This window comes from Meriones unguiculatus, chromosome 17, assembly GCF_030254825.1.
Source record: "Meriones unguiculatus strain TT.TT164.6M chromosome 17, Bangor_MerUng_6.1, whole genome shotgun sequence".
Lineage (NCBI taxonomy): Eukaryota > Metazoa > Chordata > Mammalia > Rodentia > Muridae > Meriones > Meriones unguiculatus.
The window spans coordinates 46,405,807-46,427,649 of NC_083364.1; the positions used below are offsets into that span (position 1 = coordinate 46,405,807).

General features: G+C 38.7%; 1 protein-coding gene across 22 annotated transcripts in view; it reads left to right on the forward strand.

Annotated features, from left to right (window-relative positions):
* The window catches only part of Zbtb20 (zinc finger and BTB domain containing 20), a 789,314-nt gene that overhangs the window by 616,721 nt on the left and 150,750 nt on the right, over positions 1–21,843 (forward strand). For all 22 annotated transcript variants that reach the window (XM_060370416.1, XM_060370411.1, XM_060370414.1 and 19 more), the window contains one exon: positions 11,372–11,411. The gene's annotated coding sequence lies outside the window, so the exon portion shown is untranslated. The remainder of the gene's footprint in view (positions 1–11,371; positions 11,412–21,843) is intronic.

Genomic DNA, 21,843 nt, shown 5'->3' on the forward strand with positions numbered 1-21,843 from the left:
CATCCAAGAGGGGTTAATGGTTGTCATGGAGCAGGTGAAAGAGCAACTAAAGATTACAAAGAGAGATGGTTTGGGTCAGGTAAGGATATTCATGATTACTTTGTAAAGTAGATTAACAAGTGAAGATAAAGGCATAGTACTCTGCAAAACCGGAGGAGAGCCTCCATGGCTGGACTGCAGTCTGGGGACAGCTCAACCAGTACTAAGCTTTGAGAACAACATCTGCTGAGCTAATGAATAGATGTAAAGTTCCATCTGAAAAATACTTCTCCCATTCTCTTTCCTCTAAAACTAACCCTCAAAGTAAGTTCTGAAAATGTAGCAGACTTCTTTTAATAAAAGCATAAAGTCACTAATTTTTAAATTTTATTCCTTTTAAGCTCCTTTCACATTCCTCATTCTGTCTCTTCTCATATTTTATTGTCAGTTGGAATAATTTTGCATTAAAGTGATGGGTGATGAATCCAGAGAGATGGTGAGAGGTGCACTTTATTGGGCCTCAGAGACCCTGGAAACTTGCAGTGGGCAAGAAGGTTATTTGAAATCGTGGTACAAGCCTGTTGTGGCAGGAGGACCAGCTTTAGCCAAAGTGTGGAGATGCAGATATAAGAGCTTAATGTAGTTTACCTGTCAACTGTGACATTTCTAACCAATGTGAATAAAAGTGAATTGTGCCTTCCTCTACTTTGGGCTTTGATTCTGGTACCAATTTCTCCCATCCAACCCTCTATTTGGCAGGCTTAACAAAGGGTACCCAGAGAGAATGGATGATGTGCTATTGAACTTTGATAGGGCTTTTGGTTCCAAAACAGGATAAGACACTTCAACAAGAATTTTAAATATTGGATTGTGTTCCTTCTTGTACCATGCCCACCATAGGAAGAAAAGTAACATTGTGCACATTAAATGCTGTATGCATAAATCATTTGCAGAGGAGAGAGGGGTTGAAAGTTCACAAAAGTTTGGCATCCTCTCTTCCCAGTGGTACCAAAATGAACCAGTTTGGAGAATGGGGAAGATCTGATAGTTTGCCTCAGGTAGCAGATTCAGAAAAGGTCATTTTCTTCTCTATTTGCCTCTGAATTTTTGTAACTCCTAAGCCATGTGCTTAGAATTGAAGGAGCTAGCATAGAATTCTTCTTGTCAGTTACAGAGATGCAGAGATGACAGATTTGAAAATCTGATGACTTCTCTGAATAGTTTCCTCCACGACCTAGGACCTGCTTGCTTCCCTTTGGCCACGGTGCATTTCTGTGATTTACCCAAAGAGGTTTGTAACAGAACCTTACACTTATTCTCTAAATTGATGATATTCCTTTCTTTTGCCATGACAAAACCCACTGCCATCTCTATACATTATGCTAAAGGTGGTTTTCCTAAGGCATGTGGACACATTCTGTAAAAGCCTTTTCAGTTCCATCATGTTGACAAGCTGATTCCATTAAGTCTCCCACCATCATCATGTTCAGCTTTTTCTCCTTTTTTGAAAAGTTAGAAAACAGTTATCATAAGAATTTTAGAGGCATTCACTTTAGCAAAAATAAATCTGGAAAAACATGAGTTTGTTCCTTGAAATGGAAAAAAAAAATGAGTTATGTCATTCTCTGTGCAGCCCTCTTCTTGACACTGCTCAAAAAAAGGGAAGGGAGCTGTGGCTCCTTTTCTCCTTTTGTTTTTCAGTAAAGTGCAATGCCCTCTCAGTATTCTCACAAGAGGTCAAAGATCTCTACCTCCGGGTTTACTGTGTATTATCTGGTATCTAGAGCGGACACTGCAAGAATCTGAGTGAATGACAGGAAGGAGTTTCGTTGAAGGATTTTTTAAAAAACTATTTCCTCACCCTTGGATAAAATGCTGTTTGAAAAGGTTTTAGGGTCCCATGGCTGTTTTGATGTTTTAGGGTACATACATTCCTTTCTCCTTCAGTAGCCAGGGTTTCCAACTGACAAGGTAAAGCCCATATTATTTCACTGCTGCTGGGTCATTTAAAATACTGAGTAAATAAATGTGTGAAATAAGAGAAAAAAATGCTCAGTATGGGGGTAATTAGCTCTGTGGAGTTGTGGGTGGGTCACTTCCCAAGGAGAAATCATGCATGTACAGACTCACAGGATTAAAGGAAAGCTAGGATCCTTCCGTCTGGGGTGCAAATTGTTTGTCGATGAGAAAGGAACCCTTTTGTGTAGTGAGTCATTCCAGCTTCATTGGTCAGAGACAAATGGGCTTCCCTTGAAGGGTCTGGTACAGACCATCAGATACCGAAAATGAATTCAGAGTTTGAGACAGCCTTGGCAAACTGGTCCATTTGGAAATTTACCTCTGCTAACACTTAAAAATCCTGTCTTCTCTGTTTCTTCTAATTTACCTTAATTTTTTAGGTCTTCTCTTGGAAGCAACATAATTTCTTTGTGAAAATATGATGACACCTTTCTTTTTTCATAATTGTGTTTCACAGACTGCTGTGTGTTCCCAGCTAGCAGAGATGAACACCACCCTGGTTACCCACTAGGATTCCCACTAGGTTGTTTATAGTCTGGTCCTTTCACGAAGTGTGAGATAAGGAGCAGAGAGAAAACATTCTCGATTCCCACATCTTTAGCAGGTGACTGCAAGAGTCCAGATACCTACTAAGGATATCTAAAGCCTGGTTTTTCTAGGGTTAACGAAATTATGAAGTCTTCCCGAGGTTATACTGGCAAACAGCTAGGAAGAAATGAAGGTGAGGACTGATAAATATGATACTGAACTTTCAGCACAAACCATTGGTGTTTTTTTTTTTCTTTCTGAATAAATTGTTCTTATGTTACTAACAACGAGACTTTATTTATAAACTATCTGAACAGAAAATCTGAAATGCTTATAATTTTGAGAGGAAAACATATATAATATATGTGTGTCTGTCTGGATGTGTTTTATTTGAAGTTAAGCTAAAAGCAAAATTTTTTTTTAAATGAAGCAGATGACATATCAGAATTTTGAAGGTTGCAGACTAGAGCCCAGTATTATACACAGACACACACACACACACACACACACACACAAACACACTACTTAATATCTCTCTCATTACCTATGAAAAAACTAAATTTGGATCTTGTAGAGACAGTTAAGAAAATGCAAATTCTCCAAAGAGGAAATAGTAAAGCAATTACTGACTACAAACTGTGGTGTAGAGGCTGATTGACTGGGAATGTCCACAAAGAAACAATTCCTGTACATTTGGTCATTTTTCTGCAACTGCCTGGTGATCAGAATGTGGATGTGGAAATCAGAAGGAAAGGAGGGAGGGAGGCGGGGAGCAAGCTTTATGAATCTAACAACCTGCATTAAGCCTATTGTGCCACAGCTTTTCAAAATCCAGGCTGCTGGTGAGCTTGACCCTTTGCTGTCAGTTCATTCCTGGAGTTTGAAACAGCCAAAGCGGTGGCCACAGGCACCAACCATTATATTTTGCTCGTTAGGCTATCCAAGTTAGCTTAATGCTGACTTTATTTTCTGTAGTGATACCGAACAAAATGTCTCTTTTGAAAGGTCTTAGACCTCTCTCCTCCCAACTCCTGATCACAGTAATAAACAACCTCAAGAAGTCATTAGTGAGGACTAGAGCAATCGCCTGTGACAAGTCAGCTATGAAGAAATTGGCATAGTTCGTCTCTTTGATTTGTGTTCTTATGAAAATAATGGGTTGGGGAAAGAAAACTACATTTCTCTTTAAGTCTCTTTTTGTAACTTTTTAATCTTTCTTTTCAAGTTCCATTGAAACTGACTTTGGAATCTGGTGCCTAGCTTTGGGTGTTCTAACAAAAGTCAAATACAACTGGAAAGTTTTAATAGTCAAAATCCATCTTTAGAAATAGCTTTCTTCTATAACCGTGTACTACCAGTTTCTTCTGTGTGTGTGATTTGACTTTGCTGGAGCCTTTGCTATGGGCCGCCTGTTGATTGGGGCGTGTTAGTGTTTTGCTTATGAGTTGGGCAATAGCTCAGTGAGCCAGCCCTGATCTGAGCTGTATATAGAATGGGCTCATCTTCTATTTAAGAAATGTGGCAAACTGTTCTAAATGAATTTGGTTCAGACAAGGTCATCCAAAGTATTTATCTGAACCAGTACTGTGTGTAATGGACACTTCTCTTGAGTTCCAGAGCTCCAAGGTGAATAGACAAGAAAGCCAACGACTACCACCACCCATCAGCACTCCCAGGAGGCTCTCAGTGCATTTGAATTCTTAAGCATACACAGCCTATATTGTCATTTACAAGAGCTGTTCTCTGGCTCTCCTGATGTCTTGAAAGTTAGATTTGGGAGTAATAATACTGAGTTTTTATATCATGTTCTGGACTTTTCATCTACCCTTTTTTAATTGAAATTTATTTAATATGCATATGCAATTCCAGATTTATGAAATATTCATCTTAGAAGTAAGAATGAATTGTTAGAATGTTGTTGGTCTCTAGCTAACCATTATGCTAAAGCTGTAGTAGATTCTAGTACATTTTTCCTCATTTTTATTTGCATCATGGCACTTGGTAAATTGCACCAATACCTAAGTACCACATACACTATTTTTATTTTAATAACTTACTGTCTGTATTGCCTAATCCCCCTTTAAGTTTAGGATGTATTTTGTTAAATTATATTATGGTTCTGTGTAATTTGTGTAGTCAGCATTTTATAGGATTTTGTTGTCATCTAAAGCTAAATAGCCAGAAAGGTTATTGAATCCACCCCCTGGCTGGAGGCAGAGCTGCATTTCTTCAATCCAAAATAGATAAGAATCTTTCCTATTTTTAAAGAGCTGTGAAGAAAGAAATTTCATAATGGCTCTTAGCAATCTATTTGATTATTTATGACTAGCATATTTAGGGTGTTCATCTTGAGGTTTTAAATTCTTCACTTACCTATTTGTTATCATTTTGCCAAAGGACAGAAATGCCAATCATAATCCTCTTTGTAACGACTGTTGTTATAGTCAGAAAACTGTGAAGATGCATCTCAGCTGTTTCTTTCTGAAACTAAATTATCCCCATTTTTTAACAGTTACTTTTATTTCTATAGCTCTTTCTGTAGCAAACAGGACTGTTTTTAAAAGTTCTGTCATATATGATGCTTCCAAGACAGGCACTGCATATTTTCATTCCACTGTGCTGGTGTAGAAATAGCCGCAACTTTTCATTAGACCCTGATGGACAGAGCATTTGTGTTCATTTAACCTTGAAGTTTAAACTCGTTCCCAAAAAAGTAACTGACTCATAGCATCGGCTAGACCCAGGAATAAAGAGCATCAGTGTTCCTAATCTTAAAGCTCAACTTGCCCCCACTCCTAAAAAGCACTAAAATTAACTTTTCCTTGACCTCTCTTTCTAGTGCTATTTATTTACTGATTTAACGACTTTTTTTTCTATCATCTTTGTCTCCTAAAATAGACAGATGACATTTATTCAACAAACATTGGAGTGTCATGCTGTGTTTAACACACTTTGCAAGGCTTGGGAGATTCAAGTGTGAACTGTCAGCAAAGGCTCGAAGACATAGATGTCCTGGGCATGCGCAGGGAAAACATAATAGCCTGTCACAGTATATAACAAAACTGAGATGGGATTGGGCCAAATTGTGAAAGGTCTTGGATGCGCTTAAGCAAAGAGTTGGTCGTGACAAGGATGAAAGTAACACTTTGCAGTCTGTATTACAGAAAACTGCTCATGAGTCTTTACCACACAGACCTTGTTTATGCTATCCCTGAAGCTTAGCCAGTCAGCAGGCCTAAAGACCTGATTAATTTCTGCTTTTTGATATGTGTGTCCTATTTTTTTTCTTTGTATTTTTAAGCATTTGAGGGAACCGTTTGAATGAAGAGCGCTCTCTGTTCACACTGATCTGAACGCTTCTCTATTCTTCTGCTGAGTTCATATTCTATGATCCACTGCACCGCTCACTTGTTGTTCTCTGTGTTTATAGAGAAAGTTTTCAAATGACATTAATGGTAGACTAGGGTAGCATTTTGTGCCTTTAACTGGTTGGCCACATGATAACAGTGTCAGACCATTTAAGGTCACACACACAGACACACACACACACAATTTTCTATAGGGAAACAGTTCTGTTACCCAATCCATTTAGAAGCTATTACTACTTCTGAAATTAAAAATATACAAAAAAAAACCTGGAATTAGATTATAAATTTTCATAAAATCTGCTTGGGGTAGGGGAAATTTAAGTTGCCAGGGTGGAGTGAGGAAGAGAGAGGAACTGAGGTTGGATATGGTCATGATTCATTCTATATATGTACAAATTTACCAGAGAATAAAAAAATATATAACTTAAATAGAACCCATCTTAAATATAAACAAATTCAGTTTCTACCACCTGTCACAAAATTGCTGCTTTCATTTCATTTATTTTCTCATATTTTGTTCTCTGTTCCTGTAAGCATCATGGAGAGTTAGGAGACTTGTATGGGGTGGGACAAGAGATAATTGTATCTTGGCAAAGGCTCAGAGGCCGTGCCTAATTACTGAACCTCAGTTTTCACATCCTCTCTCTCCATTGGTGATTACCTTATTCCAGCATCTGGGATTAAAAGGAAATGTTGTTCACAGTCATGTCATAACATGTTTATGATTCTTTTATTTCTTGAGATGGATACGAAATAATGTGGTCTTATAAGGCAGACTTCAACATATGAATGACTACATAACAGTTACGATTTTCTCCCACTGACCAAAGGAAATAAAAATACTTACATAACTGCACAAGTCCTAAAGTAGTTTTGCAAAGGACCTGTCTGCACCTGTGCTTTGTCTTTAACTCACAGACCTTTCTCCAGGTTTATATCAAAAATTAAAAAAAACAAAACAAACAACAACAACAACAAAAAAAAAAACCCTGAAGAACTTAAAACTTCCAAATATAGGGTGCATGAAATGCCATTAAATCTAGCATAAAATCTCTTTAATCTGTCACACACAAAAAAAATTCATGTACCCAGAGCAAAGAAGGAATATCAATATCAAGTAATAGGAGTGTGTGGAGCTGTTGCTCATTCTGAGAGAAGCATGTATCTAAAACTCCAGTAGTTCCCTGGCCTTTGGAAGTTCTGGAAGTCCTGTGATATTAGCAAAATCAGTTAGGCAAAAATCATCCTAGTGTTCAGGATGACTCCCACATGCAAATTAGTACAATATCTCTATAACACTAAAAGAATATTTAAACATTACCCCTCCCATAGAAAACAGAGATCCAAACCCCACTAAGCTCTAGGAGAGAAAAGACTAGGAAGATTAAAGCCCTGCCTAAGAGGTCATTCCTGTCTGGCTGTCACACCTTTTACCCTCTTGGGCTAGAAAGATGAGTGTGGAACTTGAGTTCTTCTGAATTCCTCAGCTCTGTCATCAGCACTGTGACACATTCTCATTTTCTGATTATTCTGTGATGAATAAGCACTCCTTTCCTATTCACAGTCCTCAAAGTAACCAATTTTGTGAGTTATGATGACTTATTTTTTTCATTTCATTACTGAATTATTATTGTTCCCTTTTTGTCACCCAGCATTAATCCCATATGCAGAAAAGCCCGCTCGGCCAGTAACACTCCCTGAGCTTTGAGCCAGCTCAGAGGAGTAAAGGACTGACAAGCGGGCTTCTGTTCTTAACCCAGCCAGATACCTCAGCTGGCAAGCTGCTCAGCTTCCTCACCATAAAATGGGTATAATAATAGCTTTCCCTTACCGCTGTGAAATATTTAGAATGCAAATCAAGCCAAACCTATCTCCTTCCAAAGCGAAGCATAACCCAGCCTGCATAGCCCGGAATGAGCCCAGATTTCAAGGGAAAACACCAAGCGGGAAACACCTAAAGGTAGTGTAATTTAGTGGTTAAAATATGTGGACTTTGGAATGGTACAGACTCACTCAGAGGCCAGTGACTGTGTGATTTGGGGTAAGTTTCTTAATTTCTGAAATCTGTTCTTCTAATAAGTGCAGGGCTTTTTTTCACTGTAGAATGGGTTCAGTGATCCACTCTCCTCTGCTCCTCACACTTGACTCAGGCAGACCTCGGGCTGGAGTGGCCGAGCCTTCAGGATGACTACCAGGACTCTGCCCTGTGTGCTTCAGAGGAGGCACAGGTATTTCAGGGAGGTCTCATGTATTTCACCTGAAAATACACACAGATTTTTTTTTTCTTTTCACTCCTCAGTATGTTCTTATTTGTTTTAGTACGCTAGAAGAAATGCAAGGCCAGGAAGAACGTCTGTTTTGTTCCTTCTAAAATATCCAAAAAAAAGTTAATGGAGAAATAGATACATGCACAAACAACAGTTTAAGTTATTTACCCACAAGGAAAACTACCCTCCAGGAAGACTGCTGTGTCTTAGTATTAGTGGCTCTGTGTACCCCATGTTGCTTGCTCCCTGCACATCCCTGGGTTGACATAAATGCAAACTAGACACACCTTTCTTGACAGATGCTGAAAACCACAGCTGGTACTCAGAGCATAGGAACTCTTTCCCCAGCTGTCATTTTCCCACTCCATACTCCTCTACCCCATTACAGTAACTTTTCTGTGAACATCTTGAAGAGAAATTAGAATGGGTAGACAATTATCTAAGTACATTATATATATGTGTGTGTGTGTGTGTGTGTGTGTGTGTGTGTGTGTATGTAATCAAAATATTACAATGAAGCCCATTATTTTACACAATTTATACATGCTAATAATAATGCATGAGGAAAATATTATAAAGTTCCAGGCAGATAGAAGTCTAGGGGACCTGAAAGGAGCTTATGTGTCTGTAGTCACACATCCTTACCAACTTTGAACTCCACTTTTTTGCATTTTCTTTACTCTCAGCTTCAGCTTATGCGTGGCTTAAACTTTCTGAAGACAATTCAAAGGGATTTTTTTTATTTTATTTTTTACTCAACTCTCCTTTCCAACCCCCATCTCCCCAAGCCATGGGTAATCAACCCAGAGGAGTCATATAGATGGACTTCTTTGGGGCCAGACATTCCTTGAAACTTGTTTTTGAGCTTTCTGGAGAAAGGGATTTTTCTAGGAACTTGCACCATCTCTTAATGTTGAAAACCACTAGAACATTATGTAAATTGAAATTAGGTGAACTAGCCTTTTCGGTTATAGTTACTTCCTTGGAGTTTGACACTTTTGGTATCACAAAACTAACACTAGATGTGACTACTTATCACTTCTCCTGCCCCTCACTTTGTGTGTGTGCCCACTGTTGTGTTTTAATGTCCTAAATTATTTGGCCTTTCCAGTTTTATATCCTTGGCTACATATTTATGTGTTGAACCTGGAATATTCAATGCAAATATTTTAAATCCTATGCAAAACTATCCTACTTAATTTCTTTGTATTTCCTATAAAAAGCAACTTACAGACTTGTAAGGTGACTATCACTTAGGTGGAAAGGGCATGTATCAGTACATAACAAAAGTAAGTCTATGTAGATTAATACATATTGTAAGATCACATAGCAGATTGTAATTCAATCAAGAAGGAACCTTTTGACCATTATGGACCTTTGGAAATATTACATGACTTATGAAATAAAAATTTTAGCCTTAGTATTAAATTTGTGATCACTTTTGTTGTTTGGCATTAAGAAAGCAGGACAAACATACCCTCAAAATTTACAGTTTAACTTTGTTTTGTCTTAAGCTGTAATGTACACTGTAATTTTTCTCTCCATCTTACATTCTTGTCATTGGCAGCCTATGCATCATTTGACATTAGGGAAGACGGTTTATTAGTCTTCACATGTGTTAGTCAATCTGATAACTTTCTATCATCAGAATTTAATTTTGACTAATTTTGTGAGTGAGCATTCCTTGGAGTTCAAAGAAAAAAGCTGCCTGCTCAGATATAAGAACATAAACAGCTGATGTAGTTTTCAGAGGTCATAATCTATTTTCAGAATTATTTGGTTTAGTAGATGCAATGCATAAGTGGTAATTGAGCATATTTTATAGAAAATTCACTAACCATATTTTCCCTTTTCTCCCAAATATTGAGAAAGAAATCATTTTCAAAAAATAGAGGAGGGGGAAAGAAAAATGAAGGAAGAGGGAAGAGGTATAATGGCAAAAATGTATGCAATGAAGTGGTTTATTTAGTAGTTTGGCGTATAGAGAAGACATGAACATACAAAACTACAGTTTTTTAAGACTAGCTCCTTTTTATTTGTTTCCAATTTGTAAATACTTTTAATAATTCATATATAATCTAATTGTCTTCCCTACAATTTTCATTATCCCTGTCAATTTTGTGAAAAAAAAAAAATTTAAGGCATAAGAGACCCCAGGTGTCCCTTGGTGTGCACTGTGATACCTGCTGTAGACTTTCTTTTGAACTCTTCATGTACCACAGGGACCACCACGATTCACAGCTGCGCTTACCCAGGCAGGCTTCACAATGACCACGCAGGAGAAAACATCTCTTTAGAGCAGCCTCTACAATGGTGCACTTGTCTAGAAAACCTCTAGAAAGTAAGGCCTCCTATATGCAGTTTTCTACTTGGGCCTTTTTCAGTGCAATGAGGTCTTTCACATTAATATCCATTGATAGCTCGTCTTAATTAATACTTTTGGAGGCTTTATGTGAAGTGGTCAAGGTCATCCTGTCAGGGGCCTACTGTTTGAGAGCATATATATGATGTGATCTGGGGCCTAGTGGAAGGACTTCTATTATCTTAATTACTTCTTCTAGAGAAGAAGAGTATCTATCAAAACTCTAGTGGCATTCCAGTAGTAATTGGTTATTTGTAGTTTAGTTTGAGTATTGTAAGGAAGAACTATTAGACTTTTAAACATAGAATGTGAAACTATCATGGTGAACTTCCCCCAAACCTGAAAGTGTCATCATTTGAGCCATGTTTGGGATGCTTTTTGGGATATGTTCCAGTCACACTGTCTCAGTAGTACCATCAACAATAGAGCTGTCTACGAAATGTTCTGTGTGCTGTTCAGTAAGGTTGTTGCAAGCCACATATGGCCATTGTGCACTTTGAGTGAAGATCTAAGTCGTTAGCTTTTCATTAAAGTTAAAAAATTTAACTTTAATGAAAATTTAACAAGTATGGCTACTAGCTACTGTCATGAGCAGTGTCACTCTAGAGACTCTACATAGAGAACACATGAAGCAAACAGGAGAGATCTTGGCCCTTTCTTTTCTGGGACATACAGGCATCTGTCATAGCTAGGAGGCTATAACCCTTGAAGTCTCTGAAGCTGGAGATTAATGATTTTGTGGCTACTGGTGACAAAATTTGGGAGCAGTAAGTCCCATCAATACCTCAAGCTTTTGTGTTCCTCACTGCATTAGATGTTTAATTCCTTGTCTTTTCTTTTAATTTCAGTTCCTTGACCACCAGTCTGTTGCCTGTCCCTGCTCTTTATGTAAGTAAAAGTGGCTTCTTTATCTTTAAAAAAAAAAGTGTTGTGTTTGTAAAACTCTGGTCTCTGGTGTCATATTTCCTAGTTGACTTCACTGTGGTATCTAGCATCCATGTAGTATGTGCTTTAGCGCTTTTCCTGTTTGGAGCCGACTCTATTTGTGTCCTGGTGAGTTGCCCTCTGTGAGGGAGCCCAGCAGCCCAGCCGTTGTCCTCTGAAAGGACTGCCCTTTCCCTCTCTGCAGCTGCTATTTGCAAAAGCCGCTGCTCTTCTGAACTGAAGCTTACAATCCACAGCCAGATCTCAGCAACAGTTGGGCTCTGCTCCACTGTCAATCAATGAGCAATTATTTATTCTTCAGTTATTCACTCATCCCTAGGTCCAACCATTTTTAATTTTAGCTTCTAGATCAGAGCTTTCATTTATTGACAAAATTTATAATATCCTTTTACCAAGAAGTACAAGACTGAAAAGTAAATAGGCTAAAAATTTGTGCAAAATTATAAAGTCTAGGAAGAAAAATAAAAGAAATCCAGGATTCACATATGCCAGCAGGTTTATAGAATGTACCATTCCTTTTCAGAAAAGACGGGGAAATTATGAGGGGGGAAAAGGAACAAATGGGGGGAACTTGATTTTAAATGAAGAAGAAAAAAAATTGATTTTAAATGAAAAATTTAATATTTAAAGACCAGACTGGGCCGCACTGAGCCGATTTGGATAAATGTTACTTTGGACTGCTTACAAGAGGTTCTGGGGTAATGAAACCAAATAATCAAGTCACTACCAGAGACACCAGAAATCCTACAGTGAAAGTCAGCATACAGCCTAAGTAACCATGGGCGTCCCCATTAGCTGCATCTCCCTCTGCCCCTTGTTCACATTGTGACCAAACTCTCCGGCTCTGCTCTGTGGTAGTTCCTGTGTTGTAGCAATTTGCACGGAAAGAAGCCTCTGAGTCCACTTGTGTGTGGCTGTCACTAGCATTCCTCGAAGCTGCGTATTTATGAAAACAGAATGCACCGAGAGATGCTAAGGCTAAAGTTGAGTGTGGTGCTTTATCTGACATTAAAAAGGGGATCGATCAGACTCTTCAAAGACTGGTGCTGTGTGGGCAGGTCCTACCTGCCCCTAAGCCTTCTCGCTCTTCTCTCTTCACGCTCAGTGTTGGTACAGTGGGTCTGCTAGTGCTTTGGAGGATGTCCGCATGCATGCTCATGTTTACCACTGTGTATCTTCCTATTCTTCCCCTTCGTTACCTAGCACTGCATATTTCGAGTCCTCTGACTGGCAAATCATTTTGTAACAGCTCTTTTGTGTAAAAACAGTTCGCATAATAGCTCAGTGTTAGACAAGGCATTAATCCTCACATCACCAAGATGAGTCAGCATGATGTTCTCCTGCCCGCCTAGCTCAGCTATTATGACGTCAGTGCTTTAGGACAAGCCTCAGACACACCATATAGAAGACCTGTGTCACCCAGTAGAAATCAAGGGGAAGACCTATAATTGAAAGGCTTTGTCTGCCTCATAGGAAAATGTGAAACTAATTCTACACTACATCAATAATCAGAGCAGCTTTTAGAGATTTTTATTATTATTATTATTTTAAGCAGAGTAAGGCTAGGAAAAGAAAAACCTGTAATGAGCTAATAGTCCGTTCATGTACTCATGACCTTGTCCCACCCCCGGCCAGGCTTCATGTTTGCTTGACTTGTTAGAAATCCTCAAGTTGCCTTTATTGCCAGCAGGATGACAGGGCCAGTAACAGTCCTGTGTCCTCAAGTGCCCCCATAGACACAGCTGATGGCTCCAGGGGTAGTGCCCTAGAGGCCCATCAAAAGCAAAGAAAAAGTTCCTTGGGAACAAACCAGAACATTATCCCCCCAGTGCCTCTCATTCCCAAGTGCCTCTTCAATGACCTCCTCTGGACAGGTGCAAAATTCAGCCCGTTTGACCTTCTGTTCTTGGCACTGCATCCAATGTCCGAATCTGGAATTGACCCAGATTTAAATAGGAGTTGAATGGCTGCCATGCTTTCCTGCAAGAGTTTTCTGTTCCATTATTCTTCAGCAGAAACAGAAAGGAAAATCCCACAACCTGCCATGCTGCCTCAAAGCAGATGACACAGACTAAGCCTGTTTCAGAAGCCCAGTTCTTGTAAGCAAAGCTTCTCTGCAGTTCAGACTCAGACACGTTCCTCGGGACAGTACCTTACAATATTAAAAGTTAATTATTGGAAAGGTAATAGTGAATGCCAGTAAGGGATTCTCTTACTGGCATTCTCTGTTTAAAATATAAAATAAAATGCTACCTCATAGCCGCTATCTCACTTCCGCTCTTAACTCTCACCCGAGCCGGTCACCAGGCCCTGTGAAAACTAGCAGAAAATGCCTTAGTGCTGGAATTTTTCACCTTCATTAGATTGCTAGCAGTCTCCTACAATGATACTAAGAGCTGCTGCTAGTGCTTGGCTTGGTTTTGATTAATTATGCACATCTCTTTATTTAGTTTTCGGTCATCAAACGCGTATAGAACAGTTGTAACAGTGCTTGGTTCTGGGAACTCCAAGATAAATGAAAAATGCCACCTTTCATTAAGAACAGCACCATCTGGGGTTGAGGGGACAGCTCATGCTAGAGCACATGTGGTAGAGCTCAGTGGAGTGGAGCAGGAGTGCAGGCCCAGGCTCAACCCACACAATGCAAAAAGAGAACAAAAAAAGTCCTCAGTCTACTAGGGAAGACGATTGTGTGGGTAAAGGCTGTTTTGTGACAGGCCCTGGAATGCAGGTATCTACACATGCCTACCCAGATACAAGGTTCAAGCTGACTCATAAAATGAAAATAGTGGCTAGGGGTTTACCAAGTGGACACAGGGGGAGAGAAAGAATGGGGTTCATTGTCAGAAAAAAAAAAAGAGCACTTAAAAGTGAGAAGGCATCAAATAACAGCCAGATCTAGCTATTGAATACTCTGGTGTGCTAGAGTATGGTGGACAAGTGAGCAGGCAGGAGTCAGGTCAGAGGGGCCTGATGGACAAGCACAGGAGTTTAAACTTGATCTTACAGCCCTGAAGATGTTTTAAGAAATTTAAGGAAATTGCATAAGACCTGTACAGTACAATGGGTAGAGTGGAGACAAGAAGTCATTTAGGAATGTTGTGTAATTCCAGCATATGTTTGCCCACTGCACAATCCTTGCCTTTAGGAGAAAGGCTGGTGTGATATGATGCCAAACTTAAAGCCAAACTATCCTTACAGGAGTTCACTGGCCTAAGACTCAGTTTGCTTCTAACCTTGCTCTGAGCTGCTGCCTACTGGTCTTAGGATGTAGAGGGGTCTTGTGCCCACAGTGAGCAAGGGATAGGAGAGAAGAGAATATAAAAAGACAAAAGCACTTTTTAATAATGGCTCTCTAAAGTCAATCAATCCCCGATTTCCTGTCATTTTTCTATTGCTGCCTTTTTCTAAGCAAAATTTCCAAGCCATTGAACTGAATTGCAACTTCTGCACAGCCGGGTGTTGAAACAATTCAGTATATTCATCCCTTCTCTCTGAATTAGAGTTCACCATAAGTGTGCTTTTCCCTTGTTCACTTTGGGCTGCCAGGACAATTTAAAGGAGAATTTCAGCAGCTTGTGTCTCGCATACCACTTTCTCTTTGCAAACCAGAGTATATGTGTGGGTGTGTTTAAGTTGTCTCTATATTGCTTTCTAGAAAGGTTTGAGAGGATGAACACGATGAGGAGTAGGGACCTATTAAAAACCGAAATCCCCCAGTGACCTGAGTGCAGAACGTAGGCTGGTGATCAGATGGTCAATTATGTGTTTGTCAAAACACAGTGGGCTGCATTCCAGACTGCCAGCTTTGGAGGCCCAGCTTCTGCCAACCAAATGTCATCTGGGAACATGCAACACTGGGCACTGTGAAGGAGTTTGAAATAGACCATGCCACAGCCAACCTACTGCCAGTCTTATAGCACCAATATGGCATGCACAGCCGGGCCCCATGTTTCAGAGCTCAGGAATTCACTGTACTCAATTCAAGGGGTCAGATGGGTTCATGTTTTCAAAGCCTATGTTCTCTGCTTTGAACACTGTGACTTGTTCCTCAGCAATTTCCAAGGGATTTTTCCAGTCACATCTCTGTGGAAACCACTCTTTCTGTGATGGTTATGAGAGCCTTGTAAAATGTCCCAGAGGAGAGGGGGGAAAAAACAAACCTGCTCTCACAATGACTGTGACTCCTATAAGGGATTCCAACTCTAAGAAAATTACATTAAAGGTGCATAGCTTTTAAAATATCAGGAACCACCTTGGCAACTTATAAAAAGCAGAAGGGCTTTGCCTATTTTATAAAGTGATTTGCATATACCTGCATAAATAATGTCCCCACCTGTACTTTTATGCATTTAGGTTGAATAAATTAAATTCAGTGATCTTTAAAATATTCTGTGTCTTTCATTGCTCAGATACCATTTTCAAGACCCTTCCTCTTCACTCCCCCCCGAGGGTACAATAACTATTTGTTTTTTAATCTTTGGCTAATTCTAAGAACTGAAGTACACTGCAAACCAGTCTACCACAACCAGGAACATTGTCCTCCTCTGCTTGAATTTCTCTTTGCCTTTCTATCATTTGGCCATGAATTACATGTTCTTACAAGAGAAAAATGAAAGAGTATACTATTAATATGAAAACATAGCCTAAAAAAGGATTAGTACACAGCTCATAGATATTATCCTTACATTCATTTTACATTGGCCTTCCTTTTCTTCTTTTCTTTCTTTCCTCTTTTTTCTCTTGCTCCCATGCTGTTTTTCTCTGTCTCTAAACAAGGTCTTATTGTATCGCACTGGGATTACTAACCTGCACCACCATATTTGGATTAATCTCTGCTTCCTTTGGTCATGACCAGTGCTTCTTCAGAAACCACCTTTCTACTGACTCCTATCAGTTATGACTTGGGCATTTACATCAAAGCCTGGCCAGATAGGCCAGCCATAGCCGCATTCACCCTACAAGATAGTAAGCATGTGCCATAGTTTGAGAAGAATCATATTAAAAATATGTAGTTGTTGCCCTTGCTTATTCTAAAGGAACTTAACGTAGAGTTGAGAAAAGAAGTTAAACTATTAAGTGTTTTTATATGCACACAAGACAACAAATAAATTCCAAATGGAATGATATAGTTCAGGAACTACTATAGAATTTCATGCTCAAAACTGAGTCTTAGCAGCTGAAATTTTTCATGTAAAATGTCATTCAGTTGAATCTTGAAAACTGAGTAAACTATAAAAATAAAAAAAAGTCAGATAATGATATTTGAAGCAAAAACATAACATAAATGTTGGGATCTTAAAGTGGTCCTTGAGTAGCACTGGTCTTCCTCATTCCAGATCTAAGCCTAGTAAAAAGGAAGATAAAAAGGCCTTAAAGATAACTCACCATCTAGAAGCCCTGGTGGAGCACCTTGTCTAAATTCAATCCCCAGAATACGCAGAAAGGCAAAAGAGAACCTCCTCCCCAAAGCTGTCCTCAGACCTACACGTATACACACACACACAATGCATGCACAAGCACATACACACATCACATACATGTACACAATAGGAATTAAATTAATCAGTACATAAATAAAATTTCAAACAATAATAAAAATGTTAAGAAAGAATTATTTTTTATAACTGTTGGTTGGAAGATGTAACATAGTGGTAAAGGCAAAACGAGCTTCGTGACTCTCATTCCTTCACCTTAATCTTTCAAAGCTATGAGAAGATGTATGAAGATATGAACAACACCTTGCCAGGTCACACTGATTTTCAGTAGTCTAAGTAGGAAAGAAAAAAGAAAGATATTAAAATTCTGCCCATACATGGCTTGATAGACCCATTGGACCTGTCTTGAAATACAAATCAAGGTCTATCTTACCAAATGGGTCATCTCTGTGGAGAAGAATAAGATATAAGGCAAGAGGCAAGAGAGGGCTAGAACAACTGACTTGAAAACTAGGCGTACAGAAGGTACCTTCCTACCAACCCCAAAGTCCACAGCCTGGAAAGCAAGAAGATGAAGAAGTAAGTGAGATTAAAAACCTGAAAATGGAGCCAACAGAACAATCGAATTCCCGTTTATCTAAGGGGACGTGCCTGAGGTCAGAATGAGTAATTCTTGTCCAAGACCTATTCTTGAGGGCTTTTTAGAGTTTCCAAATTACTTCAATTAAAACTTGAAGGAAGAAGGCAAAAATGAAGCTGATTAACTAAATAAAACCTATGGGGGGAAAATGCAATACTTGTATCTCTGCTTAAACTAATAATAGCAATATTTACTGAATGATTGCCTTCCTTTGGATACTGTGCTGTTTAAAACAGTCATCTGATTTAACCTTTAAAGTACACTATTAAGGATATGCTCTTACTATAATTGTTCAAATGAGGAAACTGAGATTAACCATGTTTGATTAATTTTTCCACAAATACTTAAGTGTTAGAGATAGAACTTGAATTGGGACCATCTGTTCTTAAGATTCAAGGCCAAATTTCATTCAATGCAAGCAAGTGTCTACTAATGTTACAGATATAATGGTGAAGAAAACAGGCATTGTTCCTCATCCAGGACCTTTTAATCTGAGGGCTATAGGACAGATATTAATTAAATGGTCAGACTAAGAGCATACACTTTCAACCTGTGCTTACTACTGTAAGATGCAAGTACCAGATGCTCTAAGAGCAACATCTGAGTATGGCAGCTGCCAGAATCCTTTTTGAGGAAGTGGCATTTGATCTAGTATATGAAGATACAAAGTAAAAAGTGAGGTTGGGTAATGGGAATATAGTCCAGATAGGGGAACAACATATTTGAAGGCCCTAAATCGAGTTCGAAGAAAATAATGTAAGCCCAATCTGAAAATGAAAATATACACAGTGCCTAACAATGCTAGGTCCTTTGTTTCCATATTAAAGATTTTAATCCTGTTTTAAAAGATATTTGGAAAACAAACTAAAGAACGAACATGCTGTGATCAGTTTTATTATTATTTGACAAAGATTTGGGATATCTGTCTTATGTATTGGAAACATAGTCACATGAAAAACAATGTGAATAGTTACTTTATCAGTAATTCTCCCAAACAGAAAACAGCCCAATTACCTTCAGTGGGTGAGTGGTTACAAACTGTTGCACATGCATATCCTGAGATACATTCATCACTAAAAAGGAATGAGCAACTTGAATAAATTTCAAGGATATTTCACTGAATAAAAACTAAAATGGCCAATCTCAAAACTGTAAATCATTGTCTATACATAGAATTCTTGTACTGAAAAAAACTATAATGCTAGAGAACCAAGTGGGTTCACAGAGTCAGAAAAGAGACTAGAGGTGGACGCAGCTATGGCTATAAAAGAGAAGTGTGAATATATTTGCAGTGAAGGGGAGGAACAACTCAAGGTCATCAGTGTGTGGTGGTAAGTGATACTGCTGGCATAGATATAACAGCCCAAATACAGATCTTGACTGAGAAGCCCAAGACTAAGAGTTAAGCAACTCTTACTGTTTAATTAGCTGGGAGAGAAAATCAAATCAGTAAAGTACCCAAGGCGGGGGCTGGGAGACTGGACAGAAAATAGTTGTAGGAAAGTCAAGAAACAAGAAGGCAAGTAAAGAGTGTTTCCTGAGAGAAAACAGGCAAGAAAGGGCAAGGTTGAAATCTATTCATTCAATGGAGCTTTTTGGAGATTAATGTTGACCAGCAAAAACCACTTTGTTGAAGTGGTAAAAATATAATTTGTTTCTGTTTAAATGAGGAGATTGAGGGGTGAAGAAACATAGGCTGTGAACATGGACACCTATTAGACACTTCACTATGACAGCAAGTAAAATGAACTATGAGGTGGCTTGAGGGGAGACACTGGTCAGAAGAGTTTTCGAACATGAAAACATTGATGTTTTGGACACATATGGAAAGTCCACAGATGAGAAGAGACATTCAGCACACAGAAGAGAGAACACTACACCATATTCAGTACTAGGTGGTTCTTGATAAGATTAGAATGAAATGTAAGAGGAGGGGCACCTATTATTCGAAGGAAGAAGCAAGAGCAGATGCCAGCCCTTGTACAGGTTTGATGCTGACGAATTATGAGGTTTCCCACATAATGGCTCCTGAGGGGGTGAGAGCCTGCCAAGAGTAAGTGGTGGGGAGATCTGATAAACGTTGAGGTTTGAAACAGTTCTGGGCACAAATGGGTTTGCAAGTTGACCAAAGAAACATAGCAGCAATCTCCTTGGTAGTACAGGAGACTCTTCTCTTCTTCCCAGTCCTCCTTTCCATAGCCAGTCCTGATGGGTGCCCATGCTTTATGGCTTCCCTACAACCATGGTAGCTGCTTCAGGGGCGAAACAGTTTCCATTCTCTCTCTTATTCCATGTGAAGAGTTCTGCTTCATTGCCACAGCTCTAATGTGCATCACACATGTATGTGTCACAACTCTAATTTCATCATTTCACTAATATATGATCAATTATTAATCAGTAGATAAACTACTTGAAGTGTGGTAAAATTTGAATTTCCTCTTAAGTTTTAAAAGCTGGCATGTAATGATACACAAAGGCTATTTAAATTTAAGCGAGGAGAGAGGCTGAGAGGAAAACGAAAAAGGAAAAAAAAACAGAGAGGAAAAGAAAAGAAAGAAAACTAGTGACCTATAGAAGACTAGATACAAAACTCATCTTTGTTATTCAAGGGGACTTTGAAAGAAAGAAACAAGCCTCTGTCCCTTACTGGTAATATACAGAGGTGGCTTGAATGAGAATGCCACCCCACCCCCTTAGGATCATATATTTGAATGTTAGTCAGGGAGTGGCACTGTTTGTAAAGAATATAGAAGGATTAGGAGGTGCAGCCTTGTTGAGGGAGGTGTGGCCTTGGAAGAGGTGCATAACCGTGGGAGGAGGGGGGACTAAGGTTTCAAAAGCCTACACCAGACCCAGCATTTTTCTATTTCTGCTTGTGAATTAGGATATAATGGCCTCAGCTACTGCTCTAGCACCTGTGTGCCACCATGACAATAATGGACTAAACCTCTGAAAATGTAAACAAGTTCCCAGTTAAATGCTTTCTTTTATAAAGAATTGCCTTGGTCATGGCATCTCTTCACAACAACAAAACTAAAACATACACCTTCCGCCTCCATGAATGGCTTTCACGCTGAATACTGTGGATCACTTCAGCTCCTGCTGCTAAATATGTAAGAAGATACCAAGAGCATCATCCCAGGGAAGGAAAGGTCCTTAGATGCTGAGTGATGTCTAACTGCCCTTGGGAATTTAGAAGAAAGGGTGGCAACAGTGGCCTTTCTGGTCTGAGCTCCTGCCACTGCTGCTTCCCTTTAAGAACTGACAGTAGGGCCATTTGACTCAAAACTAAATTGCAGATACATCTGGGGTAAAATTTGGCAGCTGTTGAGTGAAGCAGCTGTATTTTTTTAAAATGTTTACTTCTTTCATGATTCTATAATCATATTTATCATAAAATATTAAGAAAGTATACTGTAAACAGAAAGCATAATCCCACTCATTACATAAAAAACTGTTATTAACATATTTTGGTCACCTTCTTGTGTCCTCTCTAGATTTTAAGATAATTCAGCAAATAGAATGTATAAAATTCTATAATATTTTAACTTAATAGTATATAGTAAATACTTCCTTTCTTTGTAATATCACTATAATACCTGAATAAACTTCTGCCTTATAAAACTTTTAGAATTTACCTAACAGGGTCCTGCAAACATTTAAGTTATTTGTAGTATTCAGGCTTTTATATTTTAAAATCCTTTAAAATGAAAACTATGCTACATGGCATCAAGCTGTTGAAATGGAAAGTGGAAACCTGAAGCAAGAGGTCATGTCACAAACCAAGGAGATTAGTCAGACAGTGGCACCTGTCAAGAAAGCAGCTATGAACTAGGAATGACTAGGACAGTCATACTGGATTTTAGACAAGTTGCAGGATTTACCTGAACTTTCCTTCCCCCCAAATTAAATGCTTCAAATTTTCATTCTAAAAGTCATGCACATTTAAGTGTTTTTATTACACTTGATCTTAGTTCAAAGGCTGAAAAGACATAGGTGTTTTTATTAATTTGTACAGTGTGTGTGTGTATATATATATATATATATTCGAAACCCCACAGCCCAGAGATAATCTATATGCAAAGTAATACACTTTCATGTGTATCTATTTATCTATTTCATTTTTTCTTTCTCTTTTATCTCTTTCCAAAGTGAAAGGAAAAAGAACAGTTTGTAATTGGCTTTTCCACTCAGCATTGTAAGTAGTTTGCCATGTTAATAAATACAAATCTGTATAATCTTGACAGCAATATTGTAATCCAGTGTATGGAAAATATATAGACTAAGTCACTCATTG